At 45.6% G+C, this 27,034-nt stretch overlaps 1 protein-coding gene across 9 annotated transcripts in view; it reads right to left on the minus strand.

Annotated features, from left to right (window-relative positions):
- The window catches only part of ATP10B (ATPase phospholipid transporting 10B (putative)), a 294,689-nt gene extending 268,443 nt beyond the window's left edge, over positions 1-26,246 (minus strand). For 7 of the 9 annotated variants that reach the window (XM_057491415.1, XM_057491433.1, XM_057491430.1 and 4 more), the window contains exon 1: positions 26,029-26,246. The gene's annotated coding sequence lies outside the window, so the exon portion shown is untranslated. Of the gene's footprint in view, positions 1-7,562; positions 7,738-26,028 lie in introns of all 9 variants that reach the window. The other 2 variants (XM_057491409.1, XM_057491418.1) reach the window with 1 other exon arrangement.
- Positions 26,247-27,034: the final 788 nt, after the last annotated feature.

Raw genomic sequence — 27,034 nt, forward strand, 5'->3', positions numbered from 1 at the left:
GAAGGTGAAAAGGGAACAGAAGATGCAGCCAAGCAGACAGCTTTTGCGGGCAGGAGTGGTGGTGGTGGGAGAGACTAGGAGGGGCTGAGGAAATCTGGGGATGACGGGGGTGTTTATTAGGTGGGTTGTGTGGTGGCTTCCCAGTGTACACATACATCACAGCCTAAATTGTATGGCACTTCTACCTCAAAAAGGCTGTTAAGAGCAATGACAAAATTATACGGAAAACAACAGTGGCCCCACAACAAAGTGGCAGCCATGGATTTCCTCTGGCTGGTGAGCTCAGAATCAGAGCTTCTGAAGGTGGGGATGATGCAGCCCACTGACCCTGGGCATTCTGGAATGGGACGCTGGTGAGGTCACTTCACAGCAGTGAGAGGGAGGGAAAGAAGGGCCCAGGAGGCGGCTGTTGCCCTGCAGGCCTTGAGGGGGCTCCCCTCCCAGGGGGCAGAGGGGAGGAGCTGCACCGGGCGCTCTCAGTGGGAAGCTCACAGCCCAGACAGGGAGCAGACGGCTGTGCTGTCATTGTTTTGTTCTTTCCTGAAGCAGCAAGGAGCTCAGGCACACAGGCCAGCAGCTCCTGTAGAGCACCTGCCACTGGCCACTGCCCTCCATCTCCTGCCCTCAACTACGGGCACCTCCAGTTACAGACAAGCCATATCCTCCCTGCAAAGCTCTTTCCTTCCCTCCCTTTCCCCCTGCTCATGTTACTTTCTCTTCTCTGCTTATTCTACTTCCCTTTTGTATGTGAAAATAAATCAACAGTTGTTGAACTCTGTGGAGTCAACCACTTTCCTTACATTATTTTATTGAATCCTTAAACCATCCCAGAGAACCCTTGTCATCACTATTCCTATTTCACAGATGGGGAAAATGAAGCAGCAGCCAACATACACTTAAACCAACAAGACATTACTATACCGTGAAGAAAACGTACAAGGTGTGACATGGTGACGAGTGAAGAGTACCTAGGGGGTGATTTTAAATACAGTGGAAGGGAAGTCCTCTCCGTGGTGATACATGTGCTGAGACTTGGAGATATGGGGACAGGACAGGAAGCACATGCATATCAAATATTTGCTTTGGGAATGAATGCATCTGCAGGGTCAGCTTTTCTGTAGCCTGCCAGAGGACCTTATGCACAGCCAGAAACCAATTGTTGAACTTGATTTAGGCAGTAGGTTATTGAACTCCTGTTATCTGCTAAGCATTACCTTCTATGAATCCCACTCACACCATTTTCCCAGTGACCACATGAAATAGTTCTTTATATAAAGGACCCACATTCTGCTGATGAAAAAACGTTCAGTGAACTTTCTCAAGGCCACATCGCTGGTGAGTAACAGAACCATGATCAAAGCCCACATCTGTGGGTCAATCTCTAAAATGCACCTGTTTCCACTAATCCTTGAAAGTGTGAAGGTATGAGATCATATGCAAAAGAGTTTAATAAGATAACTAAAAATAAGCACATTCCTGTTCACAGAGTGAAAGTTCAGAATCAAATGTTTTATAGAAGTTCTTTGCCATTTTTAAGTGTGAGGTGAAATTCTAGAAAAAAGACCATTTTTTTAAATAAGAAAAATCTTACTGCTTTGGTAACACCTCAGACAGATGCTAAGATCTCCAAAAATATTCTCGTGGGCAGGAGACACTAACTGAGTAAGCCTGGGCATCCAATTTCCCAGGCTGGCCTTGGGATTGATTTGCTGTGTGACCTTAGAGAAACAAATAGGCCCCTCCTGACTCCAGGGTCCCCTATGACACTCTATTAAACATTCACCAAGGTAAAGGATGGCGGCATAAGTGTGGGCAAGAACTAGTAGGGTCAAAGTTCCCTGAAAATGAAAAAATGTCAGGCATTTTGGGATATAAAGAATGGGAGAGTGGAACAGAGCTTTGAAATCAGCTCTGGGGAAAGGAACGGACACTTCATGATGTAGAAAAAAAAAGAATATCAGGGCAAGAACTGCGATTGACAGAGAAAAATAGAGCATCTTTTCTTTTCCCAAAGAGCCATAGACTCCTGATGTCAGTGCCCAGATTGTCCTAAACTTTTTCCCTGTAGGACCCGTGAGAAAACCCTAGCGCATATTAGGTAACCAGACAACTGATTGCTCATTGACTTGGAACATTCTGAGAGATGGGAAAGGACATTGTTACGGCAAAGATGTGTTGACTGTAAGTGATAGAGGAAATGAGGGGGACACAAAGTGAGATGACTAAGGGGATCCACTGTGTAAGCTTCAGGAGTTTGTCACCAGCAGTCAACGTGGACATGCTTTGTGTGAGGGAGTCTACACCAGAGGCTGAGTCCAGCCCTGCTGGCTACATGTGAACACATGCTGTGAGCATCCATGGAAAGCCATATTTAATTCAGAAGAGAAATTGACCTGCCCACCCATCTGATGCTTATTAAACACCCACTCTTCATCAGGTACTGTCAGATGCTGGAGATAGAATCTTGAACAAAACAAATCTGTCCTCTTCGAGACTACAACCTCATAGATCAGCTACCTTGCCTCAAAAATTAATACTATGAATGGCTATTAGCAAAAGCAGCAAATGGCTGAGAATGTTTTATTTGCCAAGTGACATTCTGAAGAAGAAGAAATCTTAGATACCATCCGGTCTGGACATCACATCCTATGGAGAGAAGGCTGAGACCCGGAAGGCCACCTTGCTCAGGCCTTTGCAGCTTGTGTCAGATCAAAGACTGCAGGAGGCTGGTCTGCAGACTCCAAGTTTCTAAGTCACTAGGCTGATGCTCAGAGAAGTCTGTTGCCAATTGTACTGCAGTGAGACTGAGGGGGTGGCAGGCACCACAGCTTGAAGGCATCTCACCTGTGGTCCTCAGCTCACCATTCCTAGCAGAGAGAGAGACGTGCTTACTGCAGACCTCAGCATACAGGCTGTCACAGGCCCAAACACATTTTATTGTCTGAGTTGTGAGTGGGCTTTGTAGAACCATTGAGGCACCAGAGCCACAGTAGATCTTCTAAGTGGAAAGCTTGTAATGACATGAATCCACCCTTTCCCTTTGCACAAAATGCTGAATACTTAAGCATCTGATGGTCCACTGCAAATGAAATATTACCAAAGTCTTGATATAATTTTCATATCTCTTTTGTCATCCCATTTCGCTTTCTGCAGGACAAACCCAGGCATCATTGAAGGAGTGTCTGCCACACGCTGGACGAGGCTGCAGCCTGGCTGCTCCCTGCAGGGGTCACGGATCCCACAACAGCATAACAGAAGTGGAGCATGACCCTGCCAGCCTCATGTTTTCATATTTGTTCTGAAAGGAATGCAGGCAGGCTGAGTGGCTGTATGCTCATCTCTCCCCATACCTTATGTCAGCAAGAGCTGGAGCAGGCCGTATGAGGCCATGTCTCTGGACCAGGAGGTCATCTCTGACTGGTGGTCCAGTTAATGTCTGCCTGGTGACATATGGGAAGTCAAAATATCCACGGGGCAGCCTCACCTGGCAGCTCTGTCACCAAAGATTTGAGGACTGAGGGCCTAGGTTTCCTGCTGAGGATCCCACCCCTGTGCAACTTCCCCAGGACCAGGGAAGATCCACTATTCAGGAAGCTGGACATGGTCTTCTGTTCTTAAAAAGGGGTTTCAGTTCAGAAACTATAGAAAATTTAAAGAGTGGTGGTTAATACTATAAAGGCTCTGGAGTTAGATTGCCAAGTAGAGTTCCTACTTCCTAGCTGAGCAAACTACTTAATCTCTTTGAGCCTCATATATTTACCTATAAAAAAAGAGAATAACAGTACCTGCATAATCCAGCTACATGAAGAGTAGATGAGGCCGCCCATGGGGAGTGCATATAGCAGTGCCTGGAATTTAGTTGTTACCCAATACATGTTAGATCTTCCTCTTCTGGGTCAACAGTGTAGACAGGTATGAAGTGGGCGGACGGTCCTGACAAGGTGATCACACTGGCTTCTCTCCCTCAGTATATGCATGAGCAGTGTGTGCCTGTGCGTACTCGTCACCCACGTTAGCTGTAAGATCTATTTTAGCTAATGTGATACTTCATCACACCTGTCTGCCCATGTTGCAATGTATATTTTTAGGTAAAATATAATATTTTGCCATGTCAGCAAGAGAGAAAAGGAAAAGGATGAGCAGATTCTTGAATTACATACGATAACATATCTGTAATGCTCTGCAGAGCAGCTGGCATGTAGCGAGCACTCAGCCACTGACAACCACACTAATCATAAGAACCTGGGGCTGGTGGCACTTCCTTCACTCACATTAGCCAGGTGCTTATTTTCAGGACCCCTTATGGTTGCCTTAGGTGCCACTCAAGACAGTGTGGCCTCACTTGACGCCTGACTGAATTGTGAGAAGCAAGGAATGACATCTAGAACTTGGAGACCATTGAGACAACTTCCTCCTACTTTGCATATGGGGGAACTGAGGCCCAGAAAGAGGAGGAGATTCCTTAAGGCTATACAGTGAGTTAGAAAATGAATGAGACGCAAAGGTGCTTGAGAAAAATAACAACAGTTATTGAACAGTAACTCTAGAATGGGTAATAAATCAAAAGCTTCCAACAAACCCATAAAGTAGGTGCTACTTCTGTTTTAATGGGTAAATAAGCTGAGGCTTAGAGAGCTAAGAAACCTGCCTGATATCAGAGAGCTAGTTTGGTTTCAGAGTCTGTGCACTTTACTGTACTATACATTGTACATTAATCTGGATAGTGGAGCTACAGACAGGGAGTTAATGTGCTAAAGATGTTCCCTCTTGTGGGATAGCCCAGCTTTGCGTTCAAGATTCAGATGGCCTGAGTTTGATCCCAGCTCTGCCATTTCATAGCTCTGCTGCTGGCCTTGGGCAAGTCACCAACTTCCTTGAGTCCTGGGTTCCTCAGGCATGAGGTTAAGACAATGTGAGTCTCAGAGCTGCTGAGAAAAATTGATAGCAGCATGTTTAGTGATTAAGAGAGTATCTGACTCATAGCTTTACCATTTGGAGCTGCAATATTTGACATACTTCATAGCTTGCCTCATCTTCAATTCCCTCCCCCATGTAAAACTAAGTGGTAGCACCTTTTTTTACATGGTAGGGTTTTTGTGTTTGAGTGAAAAAGATCATTCACACATAGATGGACCTAGAGGTCCATCCACGCTAAGCGAAATAATTCAGGCAGAGAAAGACAAATGCCACGTGATTTCACTTATATGTGGAATCTAAATAAAACAAACCAAACCAAAAAAATAGCAATAAACTTCATAGACACTGAGAAGTGACTGGTTACCATGGGGAAGGGGTTAGGGGTGGATGGGTGAAATAGGTCAGGGGGATAAAAAAGGCACAAAATCTCAATCATATATAAATTAGTCACAGGGATGAAAATACAGCATATAGAATGTAGCCATTAAATCTGTAACATCTTTCTATGTTGATAGAGAGTAATTACAGTGGTTCAGGTGAGCATTTGATAATGTAGGTCACTGGCAAATCACTATGTTATATGCTTGAAACCAATATAGTATTGTATATAAAAAACAAAACAAAACCAAAAAAAAGGTCATCATGTAAAGCACTAGCACAGAGCCTGGGGCTCAAGGAGCACTTTCTGAACATTAATCAAAGTTTAACTTATTATAATATATATAAACCCCCATCAAAAGCATTTGACACATTGCTGACATTCAACAAAATCTAGCTAGTAAATGGATGGTAAACTGAACCCTTTTGTAAAATATTAAAAAGCATGGCAGTTTATGCCTAGGCTTCTGTCTGAAGCTTACCTAGTTTCACTGGAAAGAACAATAATGTATTTGGGGTTAGAGGAGGGGTGGCAAGAGGGTTGAGAAAGAAATGGGGCAATTTTGCTTACCTGAGGACTTCTAACTGTCCCCAGAGACTGACCAGCCCCTCACTCCTTCCTCTGCATCTTTCACTGCGATTGCTCGTGGGACCCTGCCCCAGTGGAGGGCTGTTATCTGGAACTGTGTCAGAACCTGGCTTACTCGGATTTTAGATTTTAAATATTGAAAGCTGAGAAAGGTAGATCTGAAGGACTTTAGACAATAGCTTCCATTTATTGAGAACTTAGAAGGTATCAGGCACTAAAAAGACATGTTCATATTGTAGCATATTATCTTCCTCCCTCTGTTGTTACTGTGTGACCATTGAAGTGGGTTGTGCTGGCATCTGAGACATTTCCCTGCAGAAGGAGTTTTGCCTATGGAGAACTATCCAGAATCATCTTCTGGGAAAGCATCTGTCAACCAGTTCATTCTCTGTGTCCAATGCTACTCAGGTTCTCCTGAGCCAGAAGAGGGTTCTGCAGACCCCAAGGAGTGATTTCCATACATTTGCAACTTTCATGAGCACCTTGGCGGGAAGAGTCAGGGCAAGAAATTCCTCAGGGTCAGGCCAGTTGGAATGTCCTCCCTCCTGTCAATGTTTATTAAGATTAACATTAAACTGTGGACAGTTGGCAGACACTATAGATAACCATGCCCACCTTCTTTGCTTAAACCTACCAAAGGATATTTAAAAACTGAAAAAATCCCCCCAGGCTCCTCTGTGGCTAGGAGAAGTGAGGTGTTACGGTTTTATCCAAAGAGGTGGAGTGGACATCAGAGGAGACCGCTCTCCTTCTTCCTGCTGCATGTGGAGCAGCCATGCTGGTACTATAAGACATGTGACTACAAGGTGTGGGGCTGAGAAACCCATGTGCGAAAGAGGCAGAGAGGAAGGCTAGAAAGCATGGGACCCTGCGGGCATCCTGGGGTCAGTGCACCAGCCATGGACTGCTTCCCTCTGCACTTCTTGTTTAAACCACTGTAATTGGGTCTTATTTGTATATGACTTATTTCTAACTGATATAATATATTTATTTGTGGTTACTCAGGCTCTTTTGACTCTCTTCTAGCAATAACACCCAGATTTCCTCTTAAAGAACTCTCTCTTCCATGTGCGGAGAGGTGGGAGGGCTGCCAGGATGCTGTGTAGTCTTTGATTTACCAAGGGGTTGGCACCAAGCCAGATAGTTTCCTGTAGTTTCTACCAGAGCCCCAGAGGACTATCTTTTACAGTCTAGTTCTTCAGACTCAACTTTTATTCTAAAAAGTTATCAGAAATCCTTCCAATCAATTCTATAGTTTCTGAAGTTAGGGCTTGTTTCTGTTGTCTGCAGCCAAAGAACCCTCCTTAGTACTTACTAATTTACTTACAAAAACATTGATACTGTGCAAGGTAATGTGCTAAACACTTTGATTCCACGTAAATATTACAAAGCTCCATGCAGCAGGAACTATTAGGTCCATTTCAGACTTGGGAAAACTGAGGCTTAAAGAAGTGATGTGACCTCACCAACATCATACATACAGCGAGAAAGTGGTTGCGGCAGAAACAGTAATCACCAAATGGCTTAGAGGGCCAGATCCGACAGGCGATCACAATATAGTGGGATGCGGGCTTTGACAGGGGCCTGCAGAGGAGGCTCTGGGGACCCCCTAGCAGAGACACAGCAGCCTGAACTAGCAGGAAGGCTTTCTCAGCATTATAAGGAGCCAAGAACTCACAACGCTGACGGAAGAGGTGAATCAGATAAGATGCAAGGAATGTTGGCTATTCTTCCTGAATTCCTGGTTCCAAACAGGACACGCAGCTGTCTGGGACTCCTTGGTACAGACACGAAGACTAGAGAGGATTCTGCCACATTACTGCCCTTTTGTATCTGGGGCTTTTATCAACATTCTGAAAAATGTAAGAACAATGAGACAATTAAACAAGTATCAGTCTTCCCAGGCTCTTCAACCTGGTAGCACCAAGACCACATTCTCATCATGGGGACAAAGCAGAGTTGGTACCCAGGTGTCTGACCTCCCCCAGTCTTTTTTGCCTCCAGCCCCTTAAACAGCCCTTTTCCTCACAAGGCACTTCATCCAAGTAGGGGCAGGGCTGTTACCTCTCCACCACCCTCCTCCGCCTTTCTACATCTGAACTCTGCCTGTGCCCACACCGCTGTTGTCCCAGCCAGAAATGCCACCACCTCTCCTCTCGGTTTACCTTCATCCTGCCCAACTCAAGCTCTCCTCTCCTCTCTCCTCTCATCCTTTTCCAAGAAGTCTTCTGGTTACTCCAGTTTGCATTCCTGTCTCCTCTCTTCCTCCCAAGAGAATACATTCTGGCATTTGGAAGTAATAGGATCCTAAATAATATTCTAATTTGAAATTGTCCCTTTAAGTGTTTGGCTTTTTAGGACAGAAGCTATGTCTCACTGTTGGTATATCATGCTTGGTACAATGATTGGTCCTTAGTAGACACTCCCTAAAATTGTTTGGGTGCATGTAGTACAATTCAAGGCATTCAATAGGTGCTCATTAAATAGTTTTTGGACCAGCATATTATATACGGAATGTTGATCTGGGACAAAGAGCCCTTGATTCTAGAAGATGTTGTGGGAAGGGAAGGGGCATTATGAAGCCAATACTTTGATAGTCACTTTTGTCTACTTTTCCTGATTATGATAACCCTTTTGAGTTAAGTACTGTTATATTGATATTATATAAAAAGGGAAATAACAGAGCATTGGAAAATGATTCAAATTAAAATATGATACAAGAGACTTCGTCTCATCACATATCACACTGGTTACCCCATTGATCATACCAAGGCTGTGTCCTCTACGACACAGGTCCCAGGCCTGGTTAGTTTTCTCCGAGATATTAACATAGGGACCTGGTAGAGGTCCTTACCATCTACGGATGGCTTTAACAGACCCAACTCTTGAGACAATGCGTGCCCCAAATCCAGGAGCAGGTCCTGTTAGATTCAGTGTGCAGCTGTACCGTCCCAGTGGAACAGCTCAGATGCGCTGGTTTGCAGAGCCACCCACCAGGTCTTATTTCCTTTTTGACTATTTCAGTATTTTAATAACTTATGTTAACTTACAGAGTTTGGAATCACTTCTGTTTCTGCCTTTGTTTATAAAATAGCTACATGGTGAGAACATATTCATTTTACTAGGAGGAAAATAACATATTAGAAAGACTGTGGGGAAAAGAATTGCAATTGAAAAAGTGCAGAGGAGTGTTAGGTTCCATCTCGAAGACCTTAGCTGGCCCACACGAAAGCTGATGTTCACAAGCAGCTCAGTAAAGCAGAACAACTGTCAGGAAGTGATGAGATCGAATTTCTGAAACCGTAGTGTTTCCATACCCTTGAACAAGTCGCGTCACCTTTGGGCTTTAGTTCCTGAATTTGTTAAAAGCTGGGGCTGGTTAAATTCAAATCCAGGCACCTTACCATAGCCTAAGAAGCCATATGCGAACTGGCCTTTGCTCGTTTCCCTTTCTGTCCTGTCTTCCTCTGTGCCCACTGTGCTCCAGCCACTCTCTCCTCTGGACAGGCTTGTACCAGGGCCTTGGCATTTGTTCTTTTGTTTGTTGGAAATGTTTTCCTTTCCGTTTTCCTTTAAGATGAGGCTGGTTACTTTTTGACATTCAAATTTCAGCTCAGACAGGCTTTCCTTGACTCTTAGCTAAAATGGTCCTACTTAAGTACTTCTTCGTTACCTTATTTTATTCATAGTATTCATCACTTTCTGAAATCTCCCTTACTTGTGCGCATATTCTCAATCTTTTCCCAGTAGAAGGGTAGAAGGAAAGATCCATCAGAGCAGGGACTTTTAATTTTGTTTCAATTCTCTGGTCTTTCTATGGAGAACAAAGTCTGTTACATAGCAGATGCTCAGTAAATATGGAGAAGACAATTTAATAATAGTAAGTGCTTTATATAGGTCTTGATAGTTTTCAAAATACCAAATTTAGTCTCATTCAGTTTTCACTATCTTGTAAATTAAGCAAAAATTAATATATTTTGGTACCAAGTTGATTTTCTTTTGGTGGTAAGATAGTCAATTCAATAATTTTTAGGAGTGTTAAAGGGAAAGAGGAAAAACACTACCTTGAAAGTGCTTAAAATTTATAAGACTGAATCTCCTTAGAAATTTTGATGACAAAAGAAAAGTTTGACTTAGAATCAAGGAAATATTATTATTACTATTTTCAAAATTGGGAAGTAATTTTCCCAGTGTCCTGAGGTTGGCTGGTCACAGAGACTGGTTTTCAAACTAATTTTCCCTCTGATAGTTTTTTTTGCATTCCAGGTTTAATACCCAGGGCTGGCATAATCGCTGTTACTCATCTGTTCAAGGCACGGAGGACCAAGGAAGATATAACTTAAAGCCAACTCTTCTGCTACATCTGGAAAACTCTTACAATTCCACAAACAACCTCCCTCAGCCCCACCTGCACACACCCCAGCTTTGAGACAATGGCTAAGAACTGAAAAGGAGGACCCCGAGCTTCCGTCGACCTGGAAAGAACTGGTGAGAGAACAGGACGACTAGAAGAAGGCGGCTGCCCTTCACCAGTGTGAAGAGCCGGCTGGAGGCTGCACCGTGTACCTCTCCCAGTCTCTTCATCTTAGCACATGGTTTTAGGTGGGCCCGGTGCACTTGCACAGATACACTGAAACTCTCCCCCAGGTGTGTGCGAGTTTGATGCATCAGTAGCCTGTGAAGTTGGTAAAACAGTGTCTTAAAAAGCAAAGTATGGGAGATATTCTTCCTTTAACAAGACTGAAGAAAAGATAAACTTCTTTTTCTTCAGTAAGCCAAAGAGGGGAGGTTTCCAGAGGATTAAACTTTCAGGGATGAAATTCACCTCAAGGGGCCATCGGACCCAGCCTGGTTTTTTTTAGACACAAGATATGTAGTAATATTCCCATTTACCCTATGAGGTGACAGTGACCTGCTCACTAAATATGATGCATGTAGAGCTCTTGGCCCTGGGTCTGGCAAACAGGAAGTATGAAGACATTTGGGTAAGCATCATCATTTTGAATCTATTCTAGTCAGCGAATATTTAAATAACATTGTGTGTAAAGACCCAAGAGAAAGACAAGGAAAAAGTAAGCACTGCTCAGGGATGTGCACCCTGTAGGGGGAGAGATGGCTTCTGCTGGTGTTAGGAAGGACTGTGAGCACCAGCCAGGGAAAGGGCAGCAAGCGAATCCGCGTTCTCATGAGGTAGATCACGAGGAAATACGGCACTTTGGTGGGGTGAGGACACTCCTTTGTAACTTTCTTTTTAAGATTCTAGGTGCTATTAAATAATTATGCTCTTCCTATCTCTTAAGATGCTAAGGTTACCAGGTGGGATGATTCGGTTGGGCAATCTAACCTGGCATGCTGCAGTTCTCTGTGCTCTCTGAGACCTAGCGATTCAGGATTGCATGATTCAGAAGGCTCATTCCCCTGCTTCTTGAGAAATGGGTATTGAAAAAGGGCAGTCCTTCAGGTGAGGGAGAATGGAAATTGAGGCCACTGGCTCACTGAGGGCAAGAGAACAAGATGGTCCATGACACAATTCCAGGGCAGTATCCTGTTATCTCTCATGCTATAGCTCTCCTTCAGATTGCGACAGATTCTTGATTTGAGCGAAAAATTTAGCTCTATTAAATAAGGCCATGAAGCCAAGACATGGAAGCAACCTGGGTTCATCCATAGATGAATGGATAAGGAAGTTGTGGAATATACACAAACACACACACACACAATGGAGTATTACTCAGCTATAAAAAGAAGGAAATCATGCCATTTGCTACAACATGGATAGACCCTGAGGGCATTTTCTAAATGAACTAAGTCCAACAGAGAAAGATGAATACCAAAATACCATATGATCTCACTTACATGTGGAATCAGAACAACAACAACAAAAAATTGAAACAAAACAAAACAAAAACCTAAGCTTATAGAAACAGAAAACAAATCGGTGGTTGCCAGAACCAGGGGGTTAGGGGGCAGGTGAATGAAATGGATGAAGGTTGGTCAAAAGGTACAAAGTTCCAGTTAAAAATAAAGTTTTGGTGATATAATATGCAGTATGGTGACCATACCTGATAAAACTGTATTGATATTTGAAAGTCGCTAAGAGAGTAGATCCTATGTATATGGTGATGGATATTAACTAGACTTATACTAGTGGTGCTCATTTAGCAATATACAGAACTATCAAATCATTGTACATGTGAAAATAATGTTGTGTGTCAATTATAAAACACATATGTAACATACAAGAACTCCTTCTAATAGATCTCCAGGTAGTTAGGCAGATAAGGGATCTCTTCCTCATCTTTCTACAGCACTCACATCGGTATGAGAATTAGATCTGAGATCTAGCACCAACTCCATGCCTTTTTCACCTTGCCACGGGATTCTTAACCACTCCATAAAACTCAGTGGCACTCACTGCTCCCTGGCACCCCTCTACTTCTTAAGTCCCAGGAGCTAAGATTAATGGAGAAAATGGGACCCTAGGGAGAGTCCCTTTCTCTATTTCCTCCCCTCCCTCAGAACTCTGTTGGATCATGGAGGCTGAGGCAGCACCAGAGGCATTTGCTGTGGGACTGCAGCCTCACAAGACAGGCTTCCGGAAAACGAACGCTGTGTACGCTTACTGTGTGCGTCCGCAAGCCAGCCTCCCTGAGCTCACTATCCCAGGCTATCCACTGTCTCCTGCTTGGCCCAAATCTCCCACCCTAATTTGGCTGTGCAACTCATTTCTTTCATTTCCTTCTAGCTAAGGGCCCTTAAGAAGAGAGTGCTGACAAAAAAGCTGAAGAAATGTAAAGAATCTGAATGTTCTGTCTTTATGCTCTTGCACCTTTTATGGGGTTGGAAGCCTCACTCTGACAGTAATGAGTTATTCAAGGCATGCTGCATGGCTGGGCCTGGGTGTAATGTAAATGGGATTATTTGCCATGAAAATACCCAGTCCAATCTCTTAGCAAATTGCAAGCCCTGAAACTAGGTCCCTTCGGACAGTGCTTAAGTAAATGTATATCTTGTTTGAGAGATTTGCAGTCCTTCAAAACACATATTGAGTTCTTTTTAATATGAACATAGATTGCTCCATTTGTCATTAAATTTAATTAGCAATCATTTATTAGAACCTGTTCATTACCTGACCATTGTTTGACAGTTTAGGTTGAATCACCACAATGCTTCTCCAAAAACACAAGCTATGTTCCGCTTAAATATATACATATATAAATACACACACACCTATATTGACTTATGAAAGAAAATTAAGTAGGTTTTTGTGTTTTGCTTGGTTAGGTAAAAAAAAATAGTTAAACTAAGCTTTCTTCTATGTCCAGAATTGTATTAGATTCAATGGCAAAAAAGGTTCTAAAACAATACGCTACTCCCAAAACCCTTTACAAATCTAATTGGGGAGTTAAGATTTATAAACCTGAACCAACTAGATGAAAACTGCAAGGCTATATGTGGCTGTGATTATATGCCCAGAGGCTCATTATACAGCTGTTCAGGGAAAGAGGATGGAGGAGATAGACTTTCTGCAATTTTAATAAAAGGTTAGTGAAGTTGCTCATTCTCCCTTAAAGGACCAGGAGAAAAATTCCTTTTAGGTTGTAGCCCTAGGCAACAGCTTGCCTCACTCCTGAGAAACAGGATGACAACAGCGATCTCAGGCAAGTCAGAGGTGTTTCACAAAGCCTGGGAGGGGGTTCCATTGAGGCCGGTGCCCGGTTCAGGGGCCTAGGGGTGGGATTCTGTGAGTCCAGGGCCTGAATTCAGAGTCCAGAGCCTGGGGCTCTCATGCCAGCCTCACAGTAACTCCCTCCTTGAGCGAGTCATGGAACCTTTTCCAAATCATATTAAACTCTGCCCTTAAAAGCTTTTTAAAGTATGATGAGGTAACATTTGAAGATTGGGAGGGATGCTTGTTTGGAGGCTGTGCACTAGAGAGAACGAACTCCTTGGATATCGCAGCAAGGAGGAGGCACAAGGACACAGAACTCATTCCCCAGGGCGTCCCTGAAGTACAGTGGCTTAGTTTGTAGCACCAACCCAGGTTTGGGAGATGAAACCCTTCCATTCCCTTAGCCTGCCATCTGTGTGGAGGACAGAATCCACTTCCCAGAACAGCCTTTTGTTAGCACTGAAATGGGGCAGGAGGGGTGGCTCAGCTACTCTGCTCCCACTGAGCTGGGGACTTAAACAACCCTGAGGCACAGTGCATTCCTACTCCACAGACAAGTCAACTGAGGCTCAGAGAGATTCAGAAACTTGCCAGAGTCATACAACACGTAGGTGGAAGAGCAGGGTTGGGATCCAAGTCTTTGTGACCGTCTTACTATGTCTGTGTTTGGGGAGGAATGGTTCATGCACTGAAGAGACCAACAGGCAGGGACTTGAAAACTTGCAGTCCAGTCCTTGCTTCACTGCCGCTTCATTATATGATCTTGGGCAAAGCCCTTCTCTATCTCAGGCCTCAGTGTTTCCCTGAAGGCAGTGAGCTAACTGCTCTGTGAATTGAATGCATGAGATGTTTTGGTATATAGCTTTCCAAGGAAAGGATCCATAGCTTTAATGGACATACAGAGGGATACATGAGCCCCCAAAATGTTGAGAACCACTAGTTTAATAATGCTAAGCAATACAATTATTAATTCCAATGCTTATAATTTATTTTATATTAGAATTATTTTATGCATTTTACCTCTTTAACTCTAATCCTCACAATAACTCTATGAGGAAGGTACTATTGTATACCCATCTTGAGATGAGGAAATGAAAGCATAGGAAGGTTAAATAACTTTCTTAAGGACACACAGTAAATGGCCAGATTCAAACCCAGATGTCCAGGTCCAGAGCCCATACTCTTTAACCACAACACATTGGTTAGTTTCTAATAGGCATCCAGAAGAGGACTGACTGTACATCCCAATATTATAGCTGAAGGTTCAAGGGGCTGGTACAGCTCAGATATCATCCAGTTCAGTGACTTTCAAACCTTTTCATACTTCACAAACTCTATTTTTTTATCAAGTACAGTGCCATGTATCCTGTGCAGTGTATATAAAACCAGTACATAAAATAGATGCCAGCTTCTCTGAGGAAGGAGATGGAACAGGAGTGTCTGTCATGGCTACACGTATACACGGGAGTGTGTGTGCTTGTGTGCACGTGTGTGACATGCAGCAGTGTGTGGGATGAGTGTCTGAGTCCTTCCCCTCTGCCCTCCACAATGGCTCCATGTCATCTCTTCCATACGCTACAAATCCAGAGAACATAATGTGAAGATCATTCATAGTGTTATTCGTTTCACAGGGGGTGAAATGAGGCGCAGAGAGCACGTAGCCGGCTGTGGGGCGTGCTCCGGGCACAGAGCACTTTTCTCCTTCTGCCTGGACTCCTGCTGTAACCAGGTCATGTCCAACCCATGGCCCACACCAGTCAAGGACAAACACACTCACATAAACACTTTTCAAATCTCTCCCTGGGCTGCCTGGGTGTTTGAACGTTTCCACCTTCTAGCTGTCTGGGGACAGTCACCAGAAGGCTTTCCAGGGCAGGACAAATGGGAGATACGCTTTGGCAATGTCAGGAATGTCAGTGTCCCGTCAATGTCAATGACAGGGAAAAGTTCAGCAGCAAGGGGTACAATCCGGGTGGGGGTGGGTGTCACCTAGAAGATTTTTTACTCCAGTCAAGTCACACCGCTTATCTGCTTTGAGAGCAGCAGTTGGGAGGAGAAAGAGAACAGCTCTGCCCTGCCAGCCCCTAGAACCTGCTGAGGTTCACTTTTCCAGACAGAGCATGTCTGCAGAGGGCAGACCTACTTACAGCTTTGCTGTCCTCCCTGCCACCTGCCTCCCCTTCTGGGTTTGTCGTCGTGCCCCTTTGCTGCCTCAGCAGTTGGCAGCTGGACCCGGCTGAGTGTTCCAAGGAACAGGCTCTCAGGAGAAAGCTGGCCTGATTTGAGCAGGGAGGGGAGCACTGTGGGGCAGGGTGGGGACCAGGTACACCCGTGATGCTGAACGACTGGGTGGAGTTTGTATGCACAGTCGACTGCGGGGCATCCTCACAGGACCACAGTGAGAAAGGGAAGCTGGGCATTCTCGCCCTCTCTTTTCACACTCCAGTGTTCTAATGAGGGCTGTGGGTGATCAACTGTTCATGCCAAGGAGCACCTACATGTTGACAGACACTGTACTAGGTGCTGGGGGAAAATGGAGGGAAAGCCAGTCCTCCTGGAGCTGCCGGTATAAAGGAGGAGGAAAGCCAAATAAGAATACAGCTTGTCATTAGAAAAGGTCATTCGTTTCATGGAGGGAACATGAGAGGCCAGAACATACAGCAGGGGCTTGACTGAGTCCAGGGCTTGGGCAGGGAAGACTTCCCTGTGGCAGTGGAACAATTGACCTGAGGCCTGAAGGACAGATAAAGAGACCAGAGGATGAGTCAGGAAGGGCGTCCAGATGGAGGGAACAGCAAGTGCAAAAGCACTGAGGCTACAAGCCATACAGTGCTCACCAGGAAATATCAATGACACGTTCACACAGAACACACCTGTGTACTCACTACCTGCTGCACCACACACACTCTACACTTTCTAATTTCTTCTTTCCCAAGGTTTTTGGGAGGTAGACACAAACATGGGACCCAGCTAAGTGAATGAGAGGTTTTATATGGAGCATAATGGGGACCAAAAAGAGAGCCTAGAAGGCTGGTGAGTCAAGGGAAATATATTTGGGGAGAAAACTCTAAGATTTCCTAGACAAAGTGAGTGAGGAATAAGGTGATCATCTCAGTCAAACAAAAGGTAAAGGTAGAAAACAGCCTATTTCCCTATATAGGCAACAGCCAGTTTTCTGGTGTTACTGGGAGATACATTGCAATTCATGGGGTGATAGATAAAGCAGGAACCCCTTATAGGACATCTTTTCCTGCATTTATTCTTTCCATGTTTATTGAGCATCTGCTATAAAGTAGGCCTTGGGGCTATGATACTGCACAAAACCAGACTTGGTCTAAGGCCTGGGAATCAGGACTCACACAACTCAATCAGGTAAGGAAGACAACCCAATAATCAGACAGATAGGAGTTCGGGTGATGACCGGGAGGAGTAGCTAGGAGCCAGATTATCGAATCCTATTAAGGATGTTGGTCTTCATTCTCAAAGTAGTGAGAAGCTCTCAAAGGGTTTTAAACACGTTCACATTTGCATTTTGAAAGATGATTCTAGGTGCCGTGGAGGAAGGACATCTCTTCTATGACATGGACAGCCTCTCCGCCCGCAGCTGATATCTAACGTGGCAATGGACAGGAACTGTGAAATCCATGCCACAGCAACATCTACGCACACAGAAATCCCAGCAGCTTTCACCCGCTCTCCACACTTGCAGCCCTCTGGGGTTGCGACTACGATGCCTCGGAGGCCAACCACAGTGTCTCAGCAACAATTACATTGCTAGGCATGAGCTGATGGAAAGCTGTTCATCCATGTAATGAGGTTTCAGTTGTATTTTAGAAATGTGTCAGATAAGTTGGTAAGAGACAGCAGAGCTTTTTCTGTTTGTCAAGAGATGGGGGAGGTGGAACTCTAGTTCCTTGGCTTCAACTACAATGTGAGAAGTGTCATCTGTACATGAGATGCTCAGGGCAGAATAAGCAAATGTGGAAGGAGCAGTGACAGTGAGAGCAGCCCAGGACATGGTGCAGGGGGAGTGGATGGGACAATGGACACACACAGCAAAGCGATCACCTAACAGTGAACAAGTGCCATCTAAGCCATCTCATTTAAGTATAATAGCTCTATGACAAATTTGACGTGGGGATCAGGCAAGTGAATTCAAATCCATATCTTCCTACCTCCAAAGTATGCTTTTATGATGGCCAGATGTTATGCTCCATCCCTGGATTAAAAAAATCCCTTAACTGGCATGTGTTTTGGCATAGACCGTAAGATCTGAGACAGTCATTGTGGCTGGTGCTCCCAAGCACGGGACATTTACTGACTTTTAAGAGGCACATGGAGTCCCTGCTGAGTAACACTGAATCACGTTACAAGAAAATTAGTCCTATTTCAACCCCTTCAATTTCCCCAGTTACATTATGTCAGTGGTTCTCTGCATCAGCTGCCCTGTGGAATCCTCTGGGGAGCTTTAATAAACTCCCAGGTTCAAGCCCCACCTCAGAGGTTCCTATTTAATTAGTCCTATGCAGGGCTTCTCACACCTCATGTCCTGCAACCCACTTGGAGACTTTGGCACAGTACAGATTCCATCCTGTGGGTCTGGTGGGGCTCGAGGGCCAGCATTTGTACCCAGGTAATGCTGCTGGATGGGGACCTCACTCTGAGCAGCCACAGACTAGCATGTAGCCAAGGTTGAGCACCACTGCTTTCAGAAGACAGATTCAGTTCAGTGCTAGTTAATCCTTTTTTTTTTAGGGTTTAAAAATTATCAGTCATTTAGAATGAATTCCATATGCACATGGGACACGAATCAAACAGCAAACAATCACTCTCATTCCTTCTTTATTCCCAGCTGCCAGAACCCTTTCCCTCTATAGAATCAAATAGTGTTATACTTCCAGAAGGATCCTTGCATATACAAGAATGGATACATGTACATGTGTATATATCCTTAAAAAATCCACAAACACAAATGCCAGCATTCTGATCACACTGTTCAGCACTTTGCTTTTTTGCTTAAGAACTCTATCTTGGACATTATTTCATATCTGTACATTAAGAGCTGCCTCATTCCTTTTCTTATTGTGGTAGAATATTATATAACATACAATTTCCCATATTAACCATTTTTAAGTGTAGAGGCCAATGGCATTAAGTACATGCACATTGTTGGACAACATCACCACCATCCATCTCCCGAAAAACCCCAAACTGAAACTCCATGCCCACAAAATAGTGCCAGCTAGTATTTAAATATTTAATTCTCCTTTTAAACAAAGCAAGAGCTGTTCTCAGGGCAGAGCTTCCAGCAGACAGCCGTGTCTGGCTAGAGTTTGCTGGTGTTGCTCAGTGATGGTTGTATCTAATTTTATAGCTACCCTCTGTGAGAGGAAATACTAAATTTCCACTGAAAGTAGTTCCTTCTGTAAACAAATCTGATTTCCCTTGAAAAAACAGTGTCTGGTAAATTCCAATGAAGGCTGTCCCTGGCTGGGCCCCAAGGTGTCATAGTGGCACATGGTGAATCATGGAAGCCCAGGACATCCCCTGCCCCACTCCTGGGCTCCTACTGACTTTTACCTCCGCACACTGGGCAGCAGATACGGCCTTGCCTTAGGGGCTCGGGACTTGTACCAGAAGGCAGCCTTCCCTAAGAGCTGGGGCCCTATCTCCCAGGCCACTCAGCAGTCCCTCCTCTCATCCTTTAATGGATGGCAACCAAGAATGAAGGCTCAGGACCCCGATGGGACTCTGTGTCCCCTGACAGAGATAGGGAACACAACCCCAGGCACTTTACTGTGTGGGTATATCAGAGATTACACTTAGAAAATGACACCATGTGGTGGATATCTGGCTTGGGAAAAGTCAGAAGGACCAGCCTCCCTCACATCTGGGAGGCCACACGACAGATCTCGGCTGAGGGCAAGAGGTGGACTCGCTGTGCAGCCCACAGAGGGAGGAGCTTGGAAATGGGAGCCACAGACTTGGCATGCAGGCCGGGGCTCACCCCCAACCAGCTCTGTGACCTGTGGCGAGTCATTTCCCCTAATTATCAGGGTTTTTATCATCTGCAAAATGCTGAGGAGATCTTGTGAAGATTAAATGTCATAGTGTATGGAGGCATTCTGCATCCTGCCTGGCACGTTGTTAGCATTTGGTAAGTGGAAATCGAATAGTCCTGACTCTTCACTGAAAGCAAAGTGAAGCCAGGAGGAGGATGTAGGCAAAAGTTGGGCCCAGGGACACTCAGATGGTCACTGCCCAGCCACACTTCCACCTGGGGCTCAAAGTGGTGGTATGTGACTGGCCCCGCAGTGTGAGCCGACAGGAGAAATGGCATTATTAGCTGGGTGGGGATGACAAGCTCCATCGAAAACAGTGTTGAAGCCAAGCCAAAGCATAACTGGGCAGGGAAACACTCCACTGAGCTGATGAAACGTGTCTCCAGATGTCAAAATTCCAATCACACAACATTCAGCCTTCTTCCTTCACTTTTTTTACTTTTAGGCAAAACAAACAAAAAAATCTGGGAAAAAAAAAATCTTCCAGAGATACATACTTTCCTTAGAAGCTGACACACTGATGCAGTGAGTAACACTGGAGTCTGTCCTACGCGAGTGCACGTGCCCTGGGTGTCGGGAGCAGCGACCAGCAGGCTGGAGGAGACCCCTGCACCCATGGGCCCAGGTCCTCAGGGGCCTCTGCCATGCCCCCGACTCGGCAGCCATTCAGCTCATCCACACCCAGCCCCGGCTTCTCTCTGAGCCGTCCTGGAAGTGCCACCGTGTCTGATGATTCTTCTGCCATGCAGAAGAGGAGGAAATAGATGGTTTTATTTCCACAGGTAAGCACATGTATTTGTTTGGAGGATCTCTCAATTGTTAGGAAGCAAAACAGATTTACTCTAATTGATGAAGTGTCTTTAGGTGATGGGGAGAGCAGACTGAGCTGAAAGGGGTAATGAGCGATGCCCCGGGGCCCCGGCTGGAGCTGCTCCGGTCGGTCATCGGTCATCGACTGGGCAGGTTGGCAAATGGGGAGGAGCCGTGCAGTTCGACGGGGCCTGGAAAAATGTCCTCATCATGAGCTGCAAAAGCAGACCTGTGCACAGGAGAGACTTGTAGGTGATCTTGTGGTAGAAAAGGAAGAATTTAACATCGGACCATCAACCAGTGCATGATGCTGGTCCGGGTGATGGACTCTGATCTAGAAGGCATCGCCCCTCCACCAGTTACTTATTAAGTGCTTAACCTTACCAACCCTAGTTTCCTAATCTGTAAGGTGAAGATCATAATACTTACCTCATTATGCTAGGGAAGAATCAAGTGAAATGGTATACATACAGGGGGCAGTACAGAGCTTGGGACCTTGGGGAATTGTTTTCAGTAAAGGATGAAGAGTTGAATGAAATGATACAGTGTTATGCTACTGCGGAAAATAATCAAGTTGCGCGAGATCACATAGGTATCAAAGGGCGTGGTATCAAGACTTAATTAGATTTCTCCAGCCCCTTTCTGCCTTCCCCCCTGGTAACAGCAGCCGGGTTGCATAAGCACCACTTCTGAAGGACAGCACTGCTTTTATGTGCAGTCACAGTGCACACCACCACTTTGTCTGTTTTTGTAAGTGACGGAATTCACAGGCCAGTCTCCCAGCTAAGATGCCAATTACTGAAGTACCTCGCAGCATTGAAAATAGGCTTTCTGATCTGTGATAAAATCTGGCTTGCTCTTAAACCAGTCTGTAGAGAGAAAAAGGAAGGAAAGGAACATTGGAAAACACACAAATAAAGGTTACTGTTCAAAAGAGCAAGGAACAGGCTGAGGGGGCCTGGGAGAGAAAAACTCGGCCCTCACCTAGGGTGAGGTTCCAGTGACTAGTGGTATACTGGGGGAGAGGGGAGCCGAACTGAGTAGGTAAGGAGCTCAGCTGTGTCCAGATAAGATGAAGCAAAAGAAAACAAACAGGCTCATGCCGGGGTCAGGGCTGGTAGGACCAGGAAACCGGGTGAGGCAGGTTTGCCCACATCCCCTGTTGAGCGGCCCAGCAGGACAGGTTTTTCCATGGCTAATCAGTAATGTGTTATCAAAGCATCTCAGAGAGGGTGATTCAGGCAGAAGGAGTTTAGGGAAGTTAAACAGAGGTGAAGGGCATGTGTTTCATCACCCAGGTGTGGGTTTATGTCCTGGTGGGGCCACGTTCAGCTGGGGGTCCCTGGCCAAGTGTGTGAGCTCCCCGAAGGTCGTTTTCCTCTTCCCCCAAATAGGGAGGATAATACTGGAACCTACTGCCAGAGTTGTTGTGGTATATAGACTAATTACATAAACTCACACAGAGCAAGTACTTAATAAAAAGAAGCTGTTAATTATTAACTACTGCCGTTATTGGAGGGGCAGCTCAGAGCAAAGCCTGCTCAGGGGAAAGGCTGAATGCTTTGCAGGAGGCAGGGTGCTCTTACACTGCATGCTGGGATCCTGGCAGAAGTGAGTCCCCACCCAGGAGAAAATGAGCCTGTAAATAACTCTCATATCTAACTGGGTACCATGGCACAGAGCACAAGTGTGGGCATCTGTCTTTGACCAGCCCAGAGCAGACCTTGCACAATTTCTTCTGGTCACTTATCCCAACATTGGTACTAAGTCAAGAGACTTTATGTTGGCGGATTTAAGCCGGCATAGGATGATGTGACCACCAAGCTGAAAGAAGACCCCTACCCATCTGGTCAGCCCTCTGGGGAACAATAGCACCACTGATTGCTTTTACTGAACAGACATATTACTCCCAGGCCAGGGTGGTTGTCTGCTCACAGAATACTGAACAGTGGAGAAAGTTCTGGCTGGCTTGATGATATCCTAGAGAAACACTTAAGTCATTTTCAGTAAGACTTCACTCACCACCCTAAAGATGACAGGAGGTCAGTGAGTACCTTTAGGTGCATGCATAGAGAGAGAGTAGGTTGGGTCTTGAAGAATTCCCATCAAATGGTGAGTTCCCAGAAAAATATGTGTGTTTTAGAGAGTGTATCAAGGAAATATGACGTAGAAGAAAAAGTTCTGGGTGAACGCAGTTGGCAGTTCAAATTCTGATTCTCCCCATGTGACCTGACTCTTCAGTTTCTGCACTTACAGGACAGGAGTGAGAGGATCTGTTCATAGCATGGCTCAGGGCAAAGTAACAGCAACAGCAAATATCTGAAAATAACTCTCATTCCAGCATGTTTCGACACTTTATACGTATCTACTTATGTAACACTCACCACAACACTAAGGGGTATGTTCAGTACCATCCCTACTTATATGGGGAATCAGAAACATGGGGTTGTTGAGAGACTTGTCCAGGGTCACAAGGCCAGCAAATGACAGAGCCAAGCCCTCTCAGCCATTAGCCCATGACTGCGCCGCTGTAGCAAACTGTCTGTCACAAGATTAACATGAGGAAAATGTTTCCTCATGTATGAAGTATGAAGTAGTTAATAAACACTGATTATCATTATCATATCATTAGTCCCCAGCATATCATTACGGTATTTGCAAGTTCTCTTAAAGATTTTAAGAATTTAAAACAGTTTGGGTTCTGCTAGTATCCAGTATAAGCTCTGGGTTAGGGCTGATAATTTTCACACTCCCTGTTGGCAAGATGCACCATTTTACTTCCTTTATGAAAATATTTGTCATTTTCTTTAGAGGCCACTTGGAGAAAAGGAGTCCCGGTAGAACATACTCTAAATCGTGGTAAACAAGACACATAGATAATGGTGAAATAAAACTGCACAATTTTGATGCCTCTTCATAGGCATCTTCTCATTGGATGATCCTATGAAAAGGGCAGCCTGGGTAATGCTGAATTGTATAGAAAGAAAGATTCTAGGGTAGTGTAACTGAGTAGAAGGCAATGCGCCTGGAAGATGAGAGCATGTGCTGGTGAGTCAACCAGAGTGCATTCGAATCTGGGTGCCATCACTTGCTACCTGATATAACTGTGTAGGTCTCACATTTCCTGTTTCCCCAGAGATAGTCAGCATGAACACGAAATGAAGCTATTCAAGGTATTCTCTCAGCATTTAGTAAGTGCTCAGTAAAAGTCCACTGCCAATACTGCTGGTTATTCCCATTGTGGCCAAAAGAGCTGAAAAAGGATTACTGAGAAGCATGGCCAAAATTGAAGCCCAGGTCTCCAGGCACAGAGTGCAGTTCTCTTTCCATGATCTAACTTTGCTTAGAGGACCTTTCCTCCCCAGAAAATGATCAGGACACTGGTTGGCTCCTGACTCAAAACTACATTTTCTTTCAAAAAAGGCATTTGAAAAAATCTGCACAAGGGAATAGAATGAGATAAGGAGTGCCTTTAAAAAAACAGTCACAGGAAAACCTGAGGATCAGATATAAAAATTAGGTGTCTCTTAAATCAAACAGTGCCAGGGCCAGGGCTTAACACATATTACAATGAAGCACACATAAGCACAGGAAGGGACTCATAAAAACCACCAGCATGTGAAATACTGCCAAATGCTGCATGCTTGCCAAGGAGGAAGCATCAGTAGGGTAGATTCTAATGCTCCTCACTGCAAAGCAAATAGGCTGCATGTTAATAAAGATGTAAGTTGATTCTTGAGGTAGCTGCCTGGGAGGAGGAATCCTGGAGAGGAGCCTCTTCCCCTGATTTATTTCAGAATTGTGGATTTTCTGCAAGTCCACTTATGGTGAACACATAACCACCGCCCCCGCTCTCCCTCCCCCACCACCCCCGTGTATTCTCTGCTCCCCATTGCTGACAGTGCCAGGCGCTTGTGAGCAAGAGATAGAGTGTGCAGGTTTCTACATCCCTATCACACAGAACACTCTGTGAAGGGCTGGCATCAGGCATGTACCTCACAACCAACAGTCCCAGCCTATAGAAGGCAGCTGCTATCATTCCATTTTACAAGCAGGAAACAGAAGTAGGCACTTGCCCACAGCTGCAGAGAGTGGTAGAGCCCATAAAATGTTTGTACCCCTTGATCCCAAACATGGACCTTTTTCCCGTCCTATGAGTGAATGACACCCAAAATAGTTAAAGACATGTAAGCAAAGCCCTGTGAGAATTTGCACGAGTGGCTTGATGAAGCGGGGCGGGAAGGTGCACTCTGTTTTCTGAAGTCATATTGGCCTGGTAAATACCACAGTCACGGCAAGGAGCACACCGGGGTGAGTCACAGGCACTGCTGCTCACTGAGGCTGGTCAGCACAGCCAGCCCGGTCATCGCTATTTCCTGGGGAATTCAATCCATTTGATGCCATTTAGCCTTTTTTCCCTTGTTGCCTCAAGAATGAAATCAGATGCCCCTTGAGCACACGGAAATCCAGGTGCTCTTTAATTCAGTTTCTAGACCAAGATGTTTCTCTTCCCAAGGGAGACTGAATGGAGGTGTTGGAAGAGGAGGCAGCAACCTGATGGTGATATCTTCTGATCCCTTCTGTTAGTCATTCACTCAACAAACACTGACCAAGTTCCTGTTAGTACTCAGGGATCTGCTAAGCCCTGGGGACCCGGTGGTGTCCAGCAGGTGGAAGACATAGAAGTTTCCTACCCTCATGGAAGTTATGTTCTAGTAGGAAGGTGTACAATAAACAAGAACATTACGGAAATAACACTGGAGGGAGTGTAACTGGCAGTGGTGGTGAGTCCATTTTAGATGCTGTGGGCTAGGAAGCCTTCTTGAATAGACAACACTTGAGCTGCAATCTGACTGAAGAGAGGGTGCCAAACATAGGAAAAGCCAGGGGAACATGTGCCAAGCAGAGGGAAGACCAGGTACACAGGTCCACCTCATTGATCTAAGTCAAGAGCATGGACCAGGGTCAGTAAACCTTGCATGGGGTCAATTAACCTCACTGAGTCTCGGCATCCTTATCAACAAGGGTGGATAAATCGACACTTGCCTTGCAGGCTTCAGACACCATACTTTGAAAATCTTAACCTTTCAGTAAACTCTCACCATTGCTATGTTTACTAGTCACGATCAACAAAACACAACTCTCTCTCTCTACTTCACACATACTTTACTTCTTTCAAAACTATACATCATAGCTTTGTAAACTTTTGTAAAGAGGCACTGAAATAGCACAAGTAATGACCAATGCCTGCATATCATGGGCTCTCCACACAGGCAATTCATTCCAAGCAGCAGAGGCTGTCTTCTCATCAGCACACAGCAGAGGCCAAGACCAAGTAGCGTGATGACCATAACTGTACACAGCTGCCCCCATAGCCCAGCCAACTGAACCACAATGCCTTCCAGCCCAGGTGAGGAGCTTCTCCAGTAAGCAGAGGAATGAGGTTCCCTGGGAGTCTGGAGCTGCTGGTGGCTGGTGGGGACCCAGGCCACTGAGGATGAGGCCAGTGGTGGCCTGAGAAGCCCTCTTTGATGCAGCAGCCCTGCCTGAGGCCAGCACTGCAGGCAGGGCTAAGGAGAAAAGAGCACCCCCAATCTTACCTGCTCCCTCCTGGTGCAGGCTCTCGGACCAACCTGGAGTCAGCGCTCCTTGAGCCTCTCATGCTGGTGGGGCACTAGGGAGGGAGGCTGGGCTGCTACCGCCTCCAAGCATCCCAGGGACGGGGAATGACAGCCAACGGGAGGGCGTCCTCCTCCTCTCTGGCTGGAGCACCAGTCCCAGCCCTTCAGGAGCCCAACCTTCAGAGTCACACACTTGAACACAGTTCCTCCACCCCGTCTCCTCCCCTCCTGGCTGGCTGCAGAAACCTGCCTAGCTCCACCCGCCAAGGCTCTGAGGCCCCTCTCCCCAGCCCTGCATCTCCACCCTCCTCCTCCTCGGAGGCTCCCTGGCAGGGCTGGCCTAACCGGTTCAGGCACCCGGATAACCCAGAGAGGCCGCCTGTGTTGGGAGCTGGTGAGTGCTTGGCTTGGTCTCCACCAGTCTGGCTCTGGACCCTCCAGTTTCTTTTCAGAGAAAGCACCTGGTTCGAGCCAGAACTGGGAACACTGGCCCAGCTGTGGGAAGTGAAGAGAAGCCATTTCCTGGTGATTAATTTAAAAAGTAGGACTTTGAAGGCTGGCTGTCTGGAGATGGGGCTCTGTCTAGCTGCTTCAGTCCAGGCGAAGGAGTTATATCCCCACGCAGGGGCCTGGCTCTGCTGCACCTTTACTTCGGGGACCCCAGCTGTTCTCCTGACAGGTGCTGTGGCCACCGTTGTTCTCAGCAGGAAGGTGAGGGACAGAGCCTCCAGCCAGGGGCGATCTGCCACCAAGGTCAAAGGGCACTGCTTTCCTTCCCCTCTGAAGTGGTGTGGACATTAACTGGGGACGTTTAGCAATGCCCCCCGATATCTGTGATGAAAAAGCACCTCATCCTACCAATCAGTGGCTCTTCTACTGAATCCACAGATGATCTTAAGGAGTTAAATTATCCTTGAAAAATGACAATCATTGCTCAGGTCCCAAATCTAAGCATTTGGGTTGGTATTTTCCTCCCCTAGCAAGT

Source organism: Manis pentadactyla, chromosome 2 (assembly GCF_030020395.1).
Source record: "Manis pentadactyla isolate mManPen7 chromosome 2, mManPen7.hap1, whole genome shotgun sequence".
Lineage (NCBI taxonomy): Eukaryota > Metazoa > Chordata > Mammalia > Pholidota > Manidae > Manis > Manis pentadactyla.